We start from the raw sequence: 17,080 nt of genomic DNA on the forward strand, positions 1-17,080 counted from the left end.
AGTCACATTAAAAGAGCAGAATATCTAAAGCGACTGAAAGCAAAGCACACTGATAAAAGGGTCTAGTGAATTCTACTAACGTAATGAGTAACAGCTACCAGAAGGTTCGTAGATTGTGAATGTGCAATCCTGCCTGTTAGATTGCACGACGCAGCCGTGGAGAGAAGGGGTATCCTGAAGAGCGAATGTCCGAGTAACTTTCCACTCCTTGACAATAGCGGAGCCATTATCTTAAGGAATGGAGAGAATGACGTCACAGATGTGTTTTAATTCAGTTTAATTCACATTCCTCACTTCCTCCTTGGTCGGTGTCGGGCTCGCTATTTTGAGACAAGTAAGTGAGTCGGAGTGTTATTTATATATTGGCCTTGTGTTAATAAAAAAATGTCATAACTGACAAAATTAGAACTTTGTAGCATGTACTGAATGAAGAAGGAAGATTTGCCAGTGTAAAACAATATTTGTTTATTTACCTGTCAGTTACCTCTTCGTAGCACTGTGTAAATAAACTTAACATGCCACTGAAAATCCGTATATGTTATTATTGTTAATATTATTTACTTGTTTTTTTGCAAATTGTTTTCAGCAGCCGTCAACAGGGATCGCAAAATGACCAAGAAACCAGCCTTTATAAAAGTGTATTGCATTCAGTAAATTATGAGAAGATTCTTTGACAGATGGATCGTAATCTCTACTTTCTGATTAGTAGACTGTTCTAGTCTACCATAGGCCATCTATAGTATTCTAACAAGTTAATATTTACGAACAGGTTAGTATCATCTCCCAACAACCTCGTGCCTAAGTGGACAGTTAAATTCCCGAAGTAAGTAACTTCACTATTTCATTAAAAAAAATCACCCCTAAAAACTTACAGTGGTATCTAAGACGCACGAAACTAACGGTGAACAAAATCCCAAATCGCACTGTGAACTGAATATCAGAAGCTGACTAATTTTGTTTATAAGCGTACATGTCCCTGATGGTCTACTTGATACCAGTGCCTGACACTGACTGGTGTATAGATTCTATGATGTTTGTCATTAATCACGATGATTAAGTTATACAGGAAGGGTCTATCCTCAATCAAGGTCACTAATTGACACAGACTATCAATATTCTGTCCGAATAACCGGAAGTAACAATCATTAACCAATCAAGAGTCAGTAAAAATATAACCGCGGTCAATATTTGCTCATAATTTCCGGGAAAGGGATATTCAGATTAGGATAGCATATTTACCTAGCAGAAGAGAATATGTTTGATTCCAGGTTATGAGGTCTGATTCGTATTGATTGTGGTATTTCAGCGGCCTTGTACATGCTGGCGAGCTACACGATGACCCTGTCCGTGTTATCGATGCCAGGTGACGGGACGTGAAAGATGATATCCCCTTGGTTGTCTAATGGAAGCCGGGATCAACTTCCCTGTGCCAAAAGTTGGGTCACAGTTGGAGGATCGTCACGTCTGTCATTAAACAGGCTATTGAGGAACATGGTCATGAGAGACATATCAATATGAAAGCGTGATGGAATGAAAGTTTCCTTTCAGGAGGAAATTGGAAACGTGTGTCGAACAATGTTCGCTGATTAGAAATGTTGTCGGAGAGGTATTCGTTTAATTGTGTCCGTTTGAAATTTAAGGACCGAACGTTTGACGTAAAGGCTTTAAATTAGAGATATGCAACTACTTAATAACGCTAATATGAGATTTGTTGTCTGAGCTGAACTGAAATGCAATAGATTTTGATGCTTAGTAATGGAACTTTAATAACAATAAAGCTGGTGGGAAATAATATTTCTCCCAATAACATTGTACCCAGAAAGTGGTCGTATTGTCAGGTGATGATATCGAAAACTAGTCGAAGATTATGAACTATTTTTCCTTAATTTATCGATTATGTTCAAATTCACATTATTATTGTAATAATTATTTAAATATGACAAAAAAAGGAATCAAACTGTTTTAACAAAGCGGCTGGCAAAATAATCACAGCATGATTGGGGAGAAGGATGGTGGCATAGTCGTCTCAGACGCCACAGTTCGCTGTACATAGTTATGTCCATAGTTATTGTGATGGGTTCAAATCCCAGAGTCGCCCCAAATATGAATAACATATTACTGTGACTCACAGAAAACTGAATTTCTGTTCCGTCAATCTGAGAACGCAAACACGCTATTGGAACTTATAGGAGATCGCACGAGGTGAGATATTAGGTACACTTTGTGGTCACATTCAGTGGTACCTGCATGGCATAATTACCGGTTACATGTAACTAACTACATCCTATTTGCGAAATATGCATTGAGAAAAACAAGCTAGCCTGTCACCCTCGCTCAGCTATGTTGGAGAAAGGAATTGGTGTTGACTTGAAACAGTTGTTTCAAGTAAAAACATGAGAGTAGCACATTTGGCAAGATATTGGCAACGTCATGCACATACGCATACGCGCATACGCACATACACATATACACACATACACATACACACACATCAGATAGACATATAACATACACACATATACCCATACGCCGTTATAAATTCGGAAGACTTTAGAGCCTGAAAGGTCACTTATACACGTTAATTAATCAGTCAGATTGCGGCACTGAGTCCCATGTTTTAACCGATGATGGAATCAGAAGTAAATCACACAGAGGCGCACCAACGTGCTTCCGTAGAGTCGAGATAACACTACATGTTCTATATAAAGTGTAAGAAAAATAACTCACATCCTAAAGCTATGCCTTCAAAACAGTATAAGAAAGTTATCAGTACATGGATACCTGTTCTTCACTACCAGAGCATGCGTGGTTTCCAATTTCCGATTTCTTGCCAGCAAAGCATCACTGTATGTGCCTACCGTGAGCTATAGTGTTGGAAGTTGAGAAACCATCCCTGTCCACTTTTCGATTGCACACGTATGCCAAAACTTTAATTAATCACGACCATGGTAGGTTTAATAGAGAATCTACGTTGCGGGGAACAGGTCGGATATATTTAGTGCGTGTGGTAATGCATGCTGACTAACACAGAAACCTTAAACTAGGCTCTTTGCCAAGATAAGAAGATAAATCTTGCTTTTTGTGTACTGTGTAGTGTGTTCACTTGGAATGGAGAAGGTGTTATTATGATTATTTTTCCCTGTTTGCTTACAATTAATTTGTTACAAAAAGGGTATGGACAATAACTGTGCTGTGCTCTGTTTTACATCGCGGAATTTTGTTTTAATGTATTATTATAAGGTTGGCCTGTTTCCATTCGTAGAAGTTGTAATGAGTGTGATGGGTTTAACGCCTCTTTGTACAGTATGGCAGTTATATCGCTGCGAGTCAGCTTAATAGGGGAGGAAAGCCCGAAGTGATGCAGGACGTTCACCAGTTCGGTGAAACCCACGAGCACAGGAATGGTTCTGACAAACCTAGAAACATAATTGGGGCGAATCGCGATTCGAACCCACAATCATAGGTTACTGGCGTGCCAAAGGGACCCAACTCTGCATAGTGAATTGCGTCGCCTTAGACGATTAGGCCCTTAGTAGAAATTGTAACATATCAATGGCACACTGAATAGAATAAGTTCTTATAAATATCACAAGGTGCTAATTAATAAACCTGTTAATATTTGAGTAAGAAAGTACCACCCAATAAAGCAATGATGAGAATGTCTTGTCATTAAAATATAATAATATATTATCCGACATCTCATGATCTTACAAATGTAGTTGCTTCCATGGTGACAACATGAACTGATACGGTTCTTACATGCTAAAGTGTGAGAGCCCCCATTCTATTTAGTCATTGACATCCCAGTACATAAAGATTCACACATGCTTATGATACAGTCGGAATCGTACAACCGACTCTGCTTTTAGATTCCTTATGCATATGAAAAGGGTTTTGTCACGTTTATGTATTTCCGTATTCGACGTAATATGCGCCCGAGGCGATATTTGTTAATATATTGGCTAGTGAACAATCCCAATTAGCACCCTTCCGATTGATCAATGTACACAAGACTTATTTATTCGTGTATAATACGCACTCTTGTGTCATATGCACCCTTAGTCACAGGCAATTACATTCTGGAAAAATATATCTTTCGTGTATAATACGCACAGACTTTTCTTTTTTATCATTTCAGGCTGTCAACATAAATCACGAACTTTACGATCTTTCATCTCTTTCACCAAAATTATATTCTAATAAGATCCCCCTATTTCTAATTTTGAGAGCGCCCTGGGCGCTTATAACGTCGAATACGGTAGTCTATAATAGAAACTTAAAACAATCACACACATGATTTACGAAAGATGTAACCTTTACAAACAGAGGAATCCACAAACATGTATAATTACGTATTAGCATAATTCTCTTTAAAGTGATGAATAAAATAGTGAATAGACCTGCCCTGAGAGCGAGAGTTCGGTGGTTGGATCCCGGATACGTCATTCCAAAAGACGTGAACAGATGGTAGTTGTTTTTGTCGGGCGCTCGGCGTTAAGGGAATAAAATAAGGACTTTTAATTCCTTGGCTTACGTTTTGCTAGTACATAGAGGAGACAACGAGTGAGTGAGTTGGGTTTTACGCCGTTATTTAGCAAAACTCCAGCAATATCACGGCGGGGGACACCAGAAATGGTAAGCAGACCTCGCACATTGTACTAATTGAGTGGGAAATCAATCTGAGCCTTCGGAGTCCGAGTGACGAGCGAACACTTTAACCACGAGGGTACCAACCGCCCCTTTGGTACAAGGCACAAGTTCAATTCCCCTCGGGCTTGAAATATGTGATTTCATACACTCCCCCTCCCACACAGTGATCTTAGCGATACAATTATAATAAGTCTAAATTAAAGCAGAGACCTGATTAAAGGAACGAATGTACTGTCGGTTGTCACTTATTTTCACGCAACCATATAATGGAAATTAACTTGACACAATTACCTCGAACGCACGATGCCTATGAATAACCCTAATAAATATATATTCATCAAAATAAAGCTTTTCTGAAAAGCAGGTTAATGTGTCCCGAATCATTTCATGGACAAAAGCCAATTTACATGCAACATATAAATGCTCACATCCTGTTTCGATGTAATTGGTTGTGACATATATTTGGCAACAGCTGACAGGACACGGATCTCAACCCGGAAGTATTAAGGCACGCCGAAGATTCGTACTACATTCGTACTACGTTAGTCACAATATGTGAAATCGTATTGGAATCTGAAAGAGACGGAACAGAAAACACACAATTCAGTCAATTCATCATTGAGTTTGGATTGTTTTTGTTTAACACTTTTGTTTGAATGTGTCTGACCCAGACTGGATGTAGGAGTACGATGACAGGCAACCAAGCATGTTACCAAGTCTGACCCCGATATCCACTTAGTCGCCTCTTTTGAAAAGTATAATTTACTGGCGACCTGTTCCATCACAAAACCCCAACGCGGATTGTACACGTAGGAAGCATCACTTCAGTGGTAGGCTTTGGGTTTTTCATTTGCTCGAGATGTATTATTTTTCCAAATCATGCACTATTTTGGGTACTATTTAATTTGTCGAGATATGGAGAATAATGTGCAATGGAATCTCGATGACTCGGAATTCAGCATCACCACCATCATCATCATCATCATCATCATCATCATCATCATGATGTAAAATGAACTTTTTTATTCCAACAGACTCCTCATCGGCACTTTGATATACTATCCACATTCCGTTTGTCAAAATGGAGCATATTTTGCTGAACCTTAGTGCTTAGCAGCTTAGACAAGTAATAAATACAATCAAATATGCAGCATATCAATTACATGATCGTGAAAGGCATATTTAGTCTTTCCAGTTGGCTATAAACCTAATTGATAAACAAGGGTAAATAGTTCTCGAACTTTCGAGCTGAGTGACTTGATGAGGACAGTTTCATATTTCAGTCACATTAAAGGAGCAGAATTCTAAAGCGACTGAAAGCAAGGCACACAATTGTAGGAATTATCCGTAAAAAACGTCCTATGTTCACAATGTTACCCCAGAATCGCGAACTAACGGTGAACTAAATCCCAATCGCACTGTGAACTGAATATTAGTAGGTGACTAATTTTGTTCATAAGCGTACGTGGCTCTACTTGATACCAGTGCCTGACACTGACTGGAGTAAAGATTCTATGATGTCTGTCATTAATCACGATGATTAAATTACACAGGAAGGGTCTATTCTCAATCAAGGTCACTAATTGACACAGACTATCAATATTCTGTCCGAATAACCGGAAGTAACAATCATTAACCAATCATGAGTCAGTAAAAAAAATAGCCTCGGTCAATACTTGCTCATAATTTCCGGGAAAAGGATATTCAGATTAGGATAGCATATTTATTTAACAGAAGAGAAAATGTTTGATTCCAGGTTATGAGGTCTGATTCGTATTGATTGTGGTATTCAGCGGCCTTGTACATGCTGGCGAGCTACACGATGACCCTGTCCGTGTTATCGATGCCAGGTGACGGGACGTGAAAGATGATATCCCCTTGGTTGTCTAATGGAAGCCGGGATCAACTTCCCTGTGCCAAAAGTTGGGTCACAGTTGGAGGATCGTCACGTCTGTCATTACACAGGCTATTGAGAAACATGGTCATGAGAGACATATTAATATGAAAGCGTGATGGAATGAAAGTTTCGTTTCGGGAGGAAATTGGAAACGTGTGTCCAACAATTTTCGCTGATTAGAAATGTTGTCGGAGAGGTATTCGTTTAATTGTGTCCGTTTGAAATTTAAGGACCGAACGTTTGACGTAAAGGCTTTAATTTAGAGATATGCATCGACTTAATAACGCTAATATGAGATTTGTTGTCTAAGCTGAACTGAAATGCAATGGCATAATTACCGGTTACATGTAACCAACTACATCCTTTTTGCGGAATATGCATTGAGAAAACAAGCTAGCCTGTCACCCACGCTCAGCTATGTTGGAGAAAGGAATTGGTGTTGACTTGTAACAGTTGTTGTTTCGAGTAAAAACATGAGAGTAGCACACTTTTCAAGATATTGGCATTATGTGGCAGGGGTTGCCACTGATCCCAACGAAGTTATGGACGTTACAGAGGCAAACCGTTGATGTAGAATGGTCTTGGTAGACGTAACAAGTTCGTAGATCGTGAAGATCATCATATGATGCTCATAGTGTTATGGAGTACAGATCATCAGGGCCATTGCTCACAGGTAGTTAATTGCGGAATCAGTTGAAACATGTTGAACTAGAAAGTTGTTCCCCTGTGAGCTACATAAAGATAACAATTAATCACAGAGGTTTTTAGAAAGGAGTGGGCACAGCCTCACGGTACACGGTATGTGAAAGAAATCAACGTTTCCTGCGATTATGTTATATCCGTTTTGAAACCTTTTTATGTTAAGGAGAAATGCACTGTGTGTTTTTATTTTACTGATTTGCAGGCGTTGTCAAACACATACACACGGACACATACACATATACAGACGTATACACACACACACACACACACACGCAGACACATGCGTATACACATACATACACACAGACACAGACACAGACACATACATACACATACAAACACAAATGCAAACACTTACACACTCGCATTCACAAAAACACACGCGGACACATACGCATACACATACACACACGCAGGCACATAGTCATACACATGCACACACATACACATACTCTCACACACATCAGATAGACATATAACATACACACATATACCCATACGCCGTTATAAATTCGGAAGACTTTAGAGCCTGAAAGGTCACTTATACACGTTAATTAATCAGTCAGATTGCGGCACTGAGTCACATGTTTTAACCGAAGTTGTTACCAAAGTAAATCTCGCAGAGGCGTAAGCATTACACTGTAGACTGATTTACACAGCCCCAACGTGCTTCTGTAGAGTCGAGATAACACTACATGTTCCATATGTAGTGTAAGAAAAGTAACTAACATCTTAAAGATATGCCTTCAAAACAGTATAAGAAAGTTATCAGTACATGGATACCTGCTCTTCACTACCAGATCATGCGTGGTTTCCAATTTCCGATTTCTTGTCAGCAAAGCATTACTTGATGTGCCTACCGTGAGCTGTTGGAAGTTGAGAAACTATCTCAGTCCACTTTTCGATTGCACACGTATGCCAAAACGTTAATTAATCACGACCATGGTAGGTTTTATAGATTATCTACGTCGTGGGGGCAGCGTGTGGTAATGCATGCTGACTAACACAGATAGTGAAGCCTTAAACTGGACTCTTTGTCAAGATAACTCTGTGTAGTGTGTTCACTTGGAGTGGAGAACGTCTTGTTTCGCCATGAACCTGTCAGTGATTATTTTTTTACTTTTTGCTTACCATTAATGTGTTACCGGTATGGACAAATAACTGTCATGTCCTCTGTTTTACATCGTGTAAATTTGCTTCAATGTATTATTATTAGGTTGGTCTGTTTTCATACATAGAAGTTGTAGTGATTGAGTGAGTGAGTTGGGTTTAACGCCGCATTGAACCGTATTCCAGTTATATCACGGCGTGTCAGCTTAATGTGGGAGGAAAGCCCCAAGTGATGCAGTTCGCGGACGTTTACCACTTTGGCGGAACACGAAAACGGGTTACGTTCTGACAAACCTAGAAACATAATCGCGGCGAACCGGAATTCGAACCCACAACCATAGGTTTCTGGTCTGTCCAAGGGACGCAACCCTACACACCGAAATACGGCGCCTTAGACGACTGGGGCCCCTGTTCCCCTCGTAGAAGTTATAGCTATCATTGACAACATATCAGGGGCGCACTGAATAGGATTAGTGCTAAGAAATGTCATAAAAACTAATTAATATATCTGTTAATCTTCGTCTAAGAAAGTATCACCCAGTAAATGAGTGACGAGCATTTCTTGTCGTTGAAAAATAATATCATCCGACATCTCCTTACCTTACAAATTTGGTTTCTTCGTTACATGGCGTCTGTATGCACAAACACGATTCTTACAGGCTGTTTCACCATTACCATCCGTAAACAGGAAGACCTTTTTATTGTATAATATAAATATGATCACACACAGGATAAACCACGCATCATCATCATGTGGCGCGCCGTCCGCCAATTGTCCTGCTTCCTGAAATACACATCCACTTATGTGATGCAGATACTACAGATAGTATCTTATTTATATTCCATCCTCCTCAGCATCCCTATCTTATTGTGTCAGTGGTTTATTGAATACATTGAAGCAGAATTATATGCACCTCTGGGGCTCTTGCCGACTGTATAATTAAAGCCTTATTGCTGTCATACAGGGAGGTCCCACCCGTGGGAGCCTACTGACATTGACCATCTGATTTCAAGACCAAGCTCTGAATTGCTGACTTTGACATCACTTTTTACCAACCAATCAGTAAACATCAGCTTCTATGACCTGTCCTATACAGAATGTAAGGTTAAGTTACATTGCATATTGCAAAATTGTATTGTTTCAGGTCGCAGTTTAGTTATCTTAAAGAGATTAACAGTATTTATAATGTCATAGAAATAACAGTAGAAATGCGGGGTAAGAGGTTGTTATGATTTGCGAGTTTGGAATCGATCATCGTGCATCTCCACAACGAACGCGTACATGTATGTAACAAACCGATATATATGGTCATAGACCCGTAAAGATCCGGGGTAGAATAGGTCTTCAGCAACCCATGCTTGCCGTAAAAGGCGACTATGCTTGTCGTAAGAGGCGACTAACGGGATCGGGTGGTAATGCCCGCTGACTTGGTTGATGCATGTCATCGATCTCAATTGCGTGGATCGATGCTCATGATGTCATTCACTGGATTTTCTGGTCCAGACTCGATTGTTTACAGACCGCCGTCATATAGCTGGAATATTGCTTTAGTGCGGCGTTAAACAACAGTTAAACAAACTATATGGTCATAAATGACACATGCTCTTCCTACTTTACTTTTTGCAAATGTTATGACAGGCTCCCCGACTTGGTTGATTGCATGTCATCGCATGCCCAATTGTTTGACACTTTTACGTGTGAAATGTTTACAATATTAAGTCTGTATCTGCATTCAACAATAGAAACATGAAGATCCGAGTTAGAATGTTGCCGTGACGGGGCGACTAACGGGATCGGGTCAGGCTCTCTGACTTTGTTGATGCATGTCATCGTATCCCATTCGAGTAGACCGACACTCATGGTGTCAATCACTGGATTGTCTGGTCCAGACTCGATTATGTTCAGACTGCCATCAAATAGCCGGGATATTGTTGAGTGACGCGTTAAACTACAAACAAACACACAAACAAACATGCATCAATATACCAAGGCCGGGAGCGTTATGTCACTATATATATTGTGTCCAAAATGAGATCTCCTTACTGCTTATATTATGACATTATAGCTTTTCAAGTTGTTTGCTAACCACTAACTAGTATAAATCTGTACTGAGAAGATTGTCCACAACGTTTGACGCCTATGTAAAACAAGTTGTCACCTATTCAACTGACTGACTATCGTGGTCGTGAACTGTGACGAATAAGTCATTCAAATCATTCGGATTCATTATTTATGCTTTCTACAATGGTAGTTTCGATTAATATGTTTCGCCGTGGACCCACTTCATCGTGGATAGATGATCACGCTATCAACCACTGTTTTTTTTTCTACGTATAGGTAGATCGACAACTTTGTCATAAAATAATATTCACCCAATCGTCAGCTGCAGACACCGTCAAATGGACGTGTACTAGCTTCGTGCCTCTCTACATATAGGTAGATAGATAACTTTGTCATAAAATAATATTCACGCAATCGTCAGCTACAGACACCGTTAAATGGACGTGTACTAGCTTCGTGCCTGATATAGAATGTGCAGTTGTTCATGTTGTGGGTAGAAATCTGTGTTTAACTAGTGTTCTCAGATTCATCGAAAGTATCATTTCTCAGTCGTCACGCAAGGTTGTGCAAGATCATAATTATTTATGACGAATGACAAGAACAAAAGGATACAGAATGATGTTGGCAGTACATGTGGACATCAAGTATCGCTTTCTTAAATACACTCGTATTATCAAATGCTGTAAAGTGAAATAATGCATTTAACTGGTCAAATATATTGATTTTTAGATGTGTTCTTCAATAATCCCTATCATTATATGTTGCGTTTGGAAGGCAAAGGGCAATTATCAGAAATGATAATTCTACTTTCCCGATAACTTCAGCGTTTTCGTATTCTACACAACTCTAGCGGACATGCCGTGTTGTCTAATGCCCTATTTAAACATCTAATGCCAAGTCTGTATTCCGAACTGTTTCATACATTAAATGGGGAGTGGGTGAGTGAGTATGGTTTTACGCCGCTTTTAGCATTATTCCAGCAGTATCACAGAGAGCGGTCACCAGAAATGGGTGTATACTTTTTTGCATCATGGGTTCCTCTTCACCGTCTTCTGTAACATTTAACAGATGCACTGCAGTGGTGGTGCTGAAAATTACCTACATGTTGATTAAAAAAGATTTTGAAAACTCCTGTTTGTCCAGAAACAAGATATAGATCTTTCTCATCATTTAGTTATGTTGAGGATGTTTGTAAGTTATTTTCATCACGATATATCCCAAAACACAAGATACTTTGATATGCTGTTTGTGAAACAGATTGGTCGTAGATAGGAGGCGGGTGGTCATATCGTTCTCTCCTCACAACGATGACATGGGTTCGGCTCCCCACTTGGCGTCCCCTGAAAGTGCTTGACTATTGTTTAAAATAGGTTATTATCGTATAAAACCATAATCATTATAACTAGAAATGGGCACCATGTGTCTGATTGATCAACTAAATATAATAAAGCTTCAAAAACACAATGTGAAGTGAAGCTAGCTCACTGATAATGTTAACTAAAAGTGTGTTAATGGTTTGAGTTTGTATTCAAGTCATTCTATAAGATGATCGCCGTTAATTCACTTCAGACCGCGCCCAATTGCGTTGACACAATACAAATTGTGTTGACACAGCTAATCAGAGGGATTCCAGACACATCCGTGTATCCGGCACAAGGGGCTCCTCATCATTGTCCCCATGGGCTCCAGGAGCACTGTTCTTCTTTTTATTCCCCAGTGCTTGCTACGTTAACGTGGTAACAAATGGACCACTGGGCAATTATGTCCCCTTGAGCTGTTCTCGATGGCTAAGAATACGAATCCGGTGTCAAGGATGATGTTGATGTATGATTATTGCCGTGTGTCCCGGTTGGTATTAAGTTATAAAGGATTGATATCGGATTAAACGTCAAACTTGTTTGCCTTAAACATTTTGACAAGAAAAGTGCTTGTGATAACGATCTCGCCCATGGATGGCCAACGCATTGAGGAATTAACTGTTATTTGGATTAATAATTAATATATAAAAGTATATTACTATATAAACAGGCGTTTTGCTGTCGATTTAAATTGTTTAATGAAGCTAAGGGAAATTTTTCTTCTATGTTCTACTAAGGACACTTAGTTTCTTCTCCTAAGGTGCAAATATATCCCTTCAGTTTACATGTTTTATTCGATTTTCTTTTTTGGCGCACTCAGCAATATTCCAGCTAGATGACGGCATATATCCATGTACATACAGGGTAAATGGAGTACCCTTGGGGTTAAAGCGCTCTCCCTTCACGCTGAAGACCGGGGATCGATTCCCTACATGGGTACAATGTGTGAATCCCATTTCTGCTGCCACCGCCTTGATATTGCTGGAATATGGCTAAAAAATCAGCGTAAATCCATATTCCGTCAGCACTGTAAATAATCCAGCCTGGCCCCGACAATCAAGTGATTGAGATCATTAGCATCAATCTGAGCAAATGTAATACGGTGACATGCATCAGCCAAGTCAACGAGACTCAATTCTAAACTCGATCTTTACGGGAGTGGTGCAGGTGGAGAAAGGGGATTTGATTTGAATATAGTTCTTACAAAACACAGCTCCAGACACACACGAGTCATTTCCACGACTAATCGAACATAAAATGTAATGTCTCTTATCCAGCTCATGTCTCGACAACGGAGTTGTCTTGCAGTTTCATACCCGTGAGCACTAAAAACGCAAATTTTGATATCAAGTAGGAACATGAACTCAATGGTCTTTGACATGTGTATGCAATCAACATCGCTTCACTATTTTTCTCCATTACTCGTTCAGTTTTGTGTGATTTAAATTCGCCAGGACTTCCAGCATGAAATTTACCAGAGCCAAGGCGGCGCCTTAAGTGACGTAAAGTGTTTAGAGGTAAACCATTTGTGTCCGGTAACGAGTGCAAAGTAAACTTGCGAGGAACACAATAATGGTGTGATCACATTTCAAATTGCATGCTTGTCCGATTTGGCCCTTTCAATCCGAAATGATTACGTATATATTCTTTTCGTTCTGCTAAAAACTGCTTTTTAAATAGTGTATTTATTGGGTTCTCAATCACATGATTAACTACTACATAATTAACTTTATGAGGGGCGTCCGAAGACCCGGGTTTGATTCCCGACATGGGTACAATGTGTGAAGCCCATTCCTGTCCCCCGCCGTGATATTGCTGGAATATTGCTAAACGCTGCGTAAAACGATACACACTCACTCATTATTAACTTTATGTAATTAAAAAAACACAACTAACTGCACTGGTGCAACCACCTGTATGTCAAAGGAACAATATCATTTCGTATTGTCAGGGAATAGGGTGGCCCAGTCGTCTGAGGCGCTGTTATTCGTGTCCCTTATTAAGTAGCATCCGTTTGATTTTTATGGGGGTTGGCTGGGAAGATTTTTGAAAATGAAGAGTTCGTTCAGAAATATTTCCAAAATGAACAGTTTTTTGGCAGTAGTGAAAAATCAGTAGATCGGTTTGATAGTCAAAATGAATTAATCGTTTGATGGTGAGCAGTAAATTTATAGTTTGTTGCATATTGGTGGGGAGAAAAATATTTTTTTTAAAATAGAAGCACGACCGATTGTATGATTCCGACTATATCACGAGCATGTGTTAATGAATCAATTTCAAACACTGGTGATATTAGGTGATCGCGAAAAGGTGAGCGTGTCCTGCCCCACCGGTAGCACACGTCACAATTACATGCATCGGCAAGTCAATTGTTAACCTGGTACAATTAGGGAACATATGGTACAAGTCAAAATAGGGCTTTGCATCGGATATCATTATGGTAAAAAATGCGTCAAGTTTGGAAATGCCCTCCTCAAGCTTTAGTGGGGCCTTGAATGCTGAAATGCTGAGAAGGTCGACTTTAGAAAAGTTGAGATCATGCCTCTTGTCATACAGTCTTGTTGAGACGTTTTGGTCACTTTTGAATGTATCTAAATATGAAATAGCTAAGCCTGTTTTACAGGCTTTTATTCCTAAATTATGTGCGTAAACCAGAGGAAGGAAACTGGCTATTAGACCATTCTTGAACGATATCAGATCATCGATTTACCTTAAACATAATTTCTTGGCCAAATTTCCTTGTTTTCATTTTGCCAATGCTTGCAGAAATTCCGAAACTTATGCATAAAAAAACACATCAGCAGGGAGGGAGCACCATGGGGATGACTAAATGTCCTATCCCCATGTGCTTATATACGTCCATAAGTCCATCTATGTTATCGAATAGGAAGTCCAATAGTTCACACGTTGTTTTCTCAGTAAACTTCAGATAGCATTTGCTTTTACTTTTGGGACAAATTGTCCTAAAACTACATAAATATATCTATGTTTACCACATTAAGTGACAAATGTCCCATGGATCTTTAAGATTGTCGTTTAGGATAGTAGTGTACATTATTGAGACTATAAAAGGCAAATGAATCCATTCAGTCTTAGAGAATCGACGCGGTTTTAATTCAACAGAAACGTGGTTTAATGTAAATGCTCTGAAATGTTTTATAGCATAAAAGCCGTTGAACACACAACAAGATATTGGTCAGACATTAATACAAAGAAGACAATGGTTCAAAATATGTTGACAGAAATGTATGAACGCATACCCATTCATCTTCATCCCATACCCACCACCACACGCCATCCAACACCGACACCTATATCCCAAACAACCTGAGCCCTCCCTCAAGCCCGGGTTATTATTGTTTTATTGTTTTCCCTTTCGGCAAGCCCTTACTGTAATGCTATAGCCCTAAGTTAAGCTAGTCTGGATGTTTCACTGGTTCTGAATGTATCATGTCGGTGGGGGTCATTTTCAATTTATATGTAGTTGCTTGTTTCTGTCAAAATTGTATATATTCAGAGACTTTGTGTTGGACTACCCACGGTCCTACATCGGTCGCCAACGCTCCCTTTAACACTCTCCATCCCCACTCCCCACAAAAACGCCACCACCCACGCTTACGCCTCCAATCTTACACCAAAACCACAAAAGCCTTCATCAGCAAATCATCACGTTCCAAACGTAATCCTTGGGCGTAGGAGCAGGTTTTACAACTGTCTGAACCTTTGCGATACCAAACTGTTATTTCATAGTCTATGATAACTTCTTTGACTTGCTTGATAACGGTGTTAGAACCTTCACCGAAACGTCGCTCCTATTTGTAACAAAGAAGTTGTTCATCCATATACCTTATTCTTACTTATAATAACCGAAGATAACCTTACTGTTAATAATTCGAACAATTAGCACTTATGCATGACATCAGCGGGACAGATTCTACTTTCATTGTTTACATCCAAGTTCCATTAGGAAGCTAAAGGGCAAGTGAGGACAGGCATTAAATTGCCCGTGTGACCAGAGTGTTTTCATGCCCGAATGATATACGAGTTTGCGTTAAATGGTCCACTTATTAAGTTGTCCAGAAAATCACGCATGTGTTCAATCAATAACCATTCACTGGCACTGTTACACTGCTATGTTGTATCCTTGTCGAAAACAAACCTGGTCTCATTTCATATCAGGGAGTGTCAGTTGCACTGAAAACACTTCAATCTGTATCCCCTGCCCATGAAATTGAACTTTGCAACTATCTAATCAATTTCTAACAAAATGAACGGCTTTACAACGTTCAGGACATCGATAGATCGTGTTGATTACAACAGCAACATGTCATCTGCATTCACTCAGTGAGATTTGTCGGTACCACGTCGTCGTGGTAAGAACGTGACAGGTTATCTAAACTTATCAAAGGCTATTGAAAACATCATATTGTATATCAAACTTATATAATAATAAATTGCCAGGCAAAAGAAAGTAAAACTTGAAAATTGTATTTGACCAAAGCATTACAAAGGTTATCAAAACGTTACTAGGCTGAAAACAGTTACCGAAATTGTAAACTTGAGGTCCAAAATAGAACATTATCGGTATTAATTTCACCACCATCCAATAACCATTTCTTGTTTGTTTCATTGTTAGCCACCATCAAACATGGGTAGATACTTTCCTTTGCCAGACAGTTCTTAAGTCATAAGAAGTGACATACACGTATGGCCTGAACAATAGTTTAGAAAACGAATTATTCCAGGAGTTATAAAAATCCCTATAGCTTGACAATGGCCATGATACACCCCTATTTGGACCTATAAAATATCTACATTATAGTAGAAATGCGACATGCGACATACTTTAATATAAACGTATCTACTGCTTTGGTTTATAAGGTTTTGGTTTATACTTGCTATTCCATGTTTCAGCTCACTCGACAGTCTTATATAAGAAATTCGCTGTGCATTAAAGTAAAACATTGCTAAATGTTTTTGATATTAATTCATAATATTTTTATCTCAAAATATAATTATCGTTTCTCAACATCGTTGATTGACCACAATCTGCTTCCACAGTGGCATATGGATATATCAACACTTCCAGGTCGATTAATACATTTTCTAATCTGCGCGGTGAATCAAGCCCTCAAACAATCCAGTGTGGCATTATCAGTATTAACATCCGACGTTTTATATTTATATACCACTGACAACCACAAACATACATGACAAGTTCTCGATACTAGCCTATTCTACCATATTTTCCCTACATGAGCAATGAATCATTGACGTCGTTATCGTCGTAACAGCCAGTGT

The 17,080-nt window shown here is 39.2% G+C and overlaps 1 protein-coding gene across 1 annotated transcript in view; it reads right to left on the bottom strand.

Moving 5' to 3' along the window:
• The window catches only part of LOC139478803 (RING finger and CHY zinc finger domain-containing protein 1-like), a 43,626-nt gene extending 34,599 nt beyond the window's left edge, over positions 1-9,027 (bottom strand). The window contains exon 1 of the mRNA XM_071261436.1: positions 8,960-9,027. The gene's annotated coding sequence lies outside the window, so the exon portion shown is untranslated. The remainder of the gene's footprint in view (positions 1-8,959) is intronic.
• Positions 9,028-17,080: the final 8,053 nt, after the last annotated feature.

This window comes from Haliotis cracherodii, unplaced genomic scaffold (genome assembly GCF_022045235.1).
Source record: "Haliotis cracherodii isolate W230 unplaced genomic scaffold, xgHalCrac1.p SCAF_4, whole genome shotgun sequence".
In the NCBI taxonomy this organism is placed as follows: Eukaryota; Metazoa; Mollusca; class Gastropoda; order Lepetellida; family Haliotidae; genus Haliotis; species Haliotis cracherodii.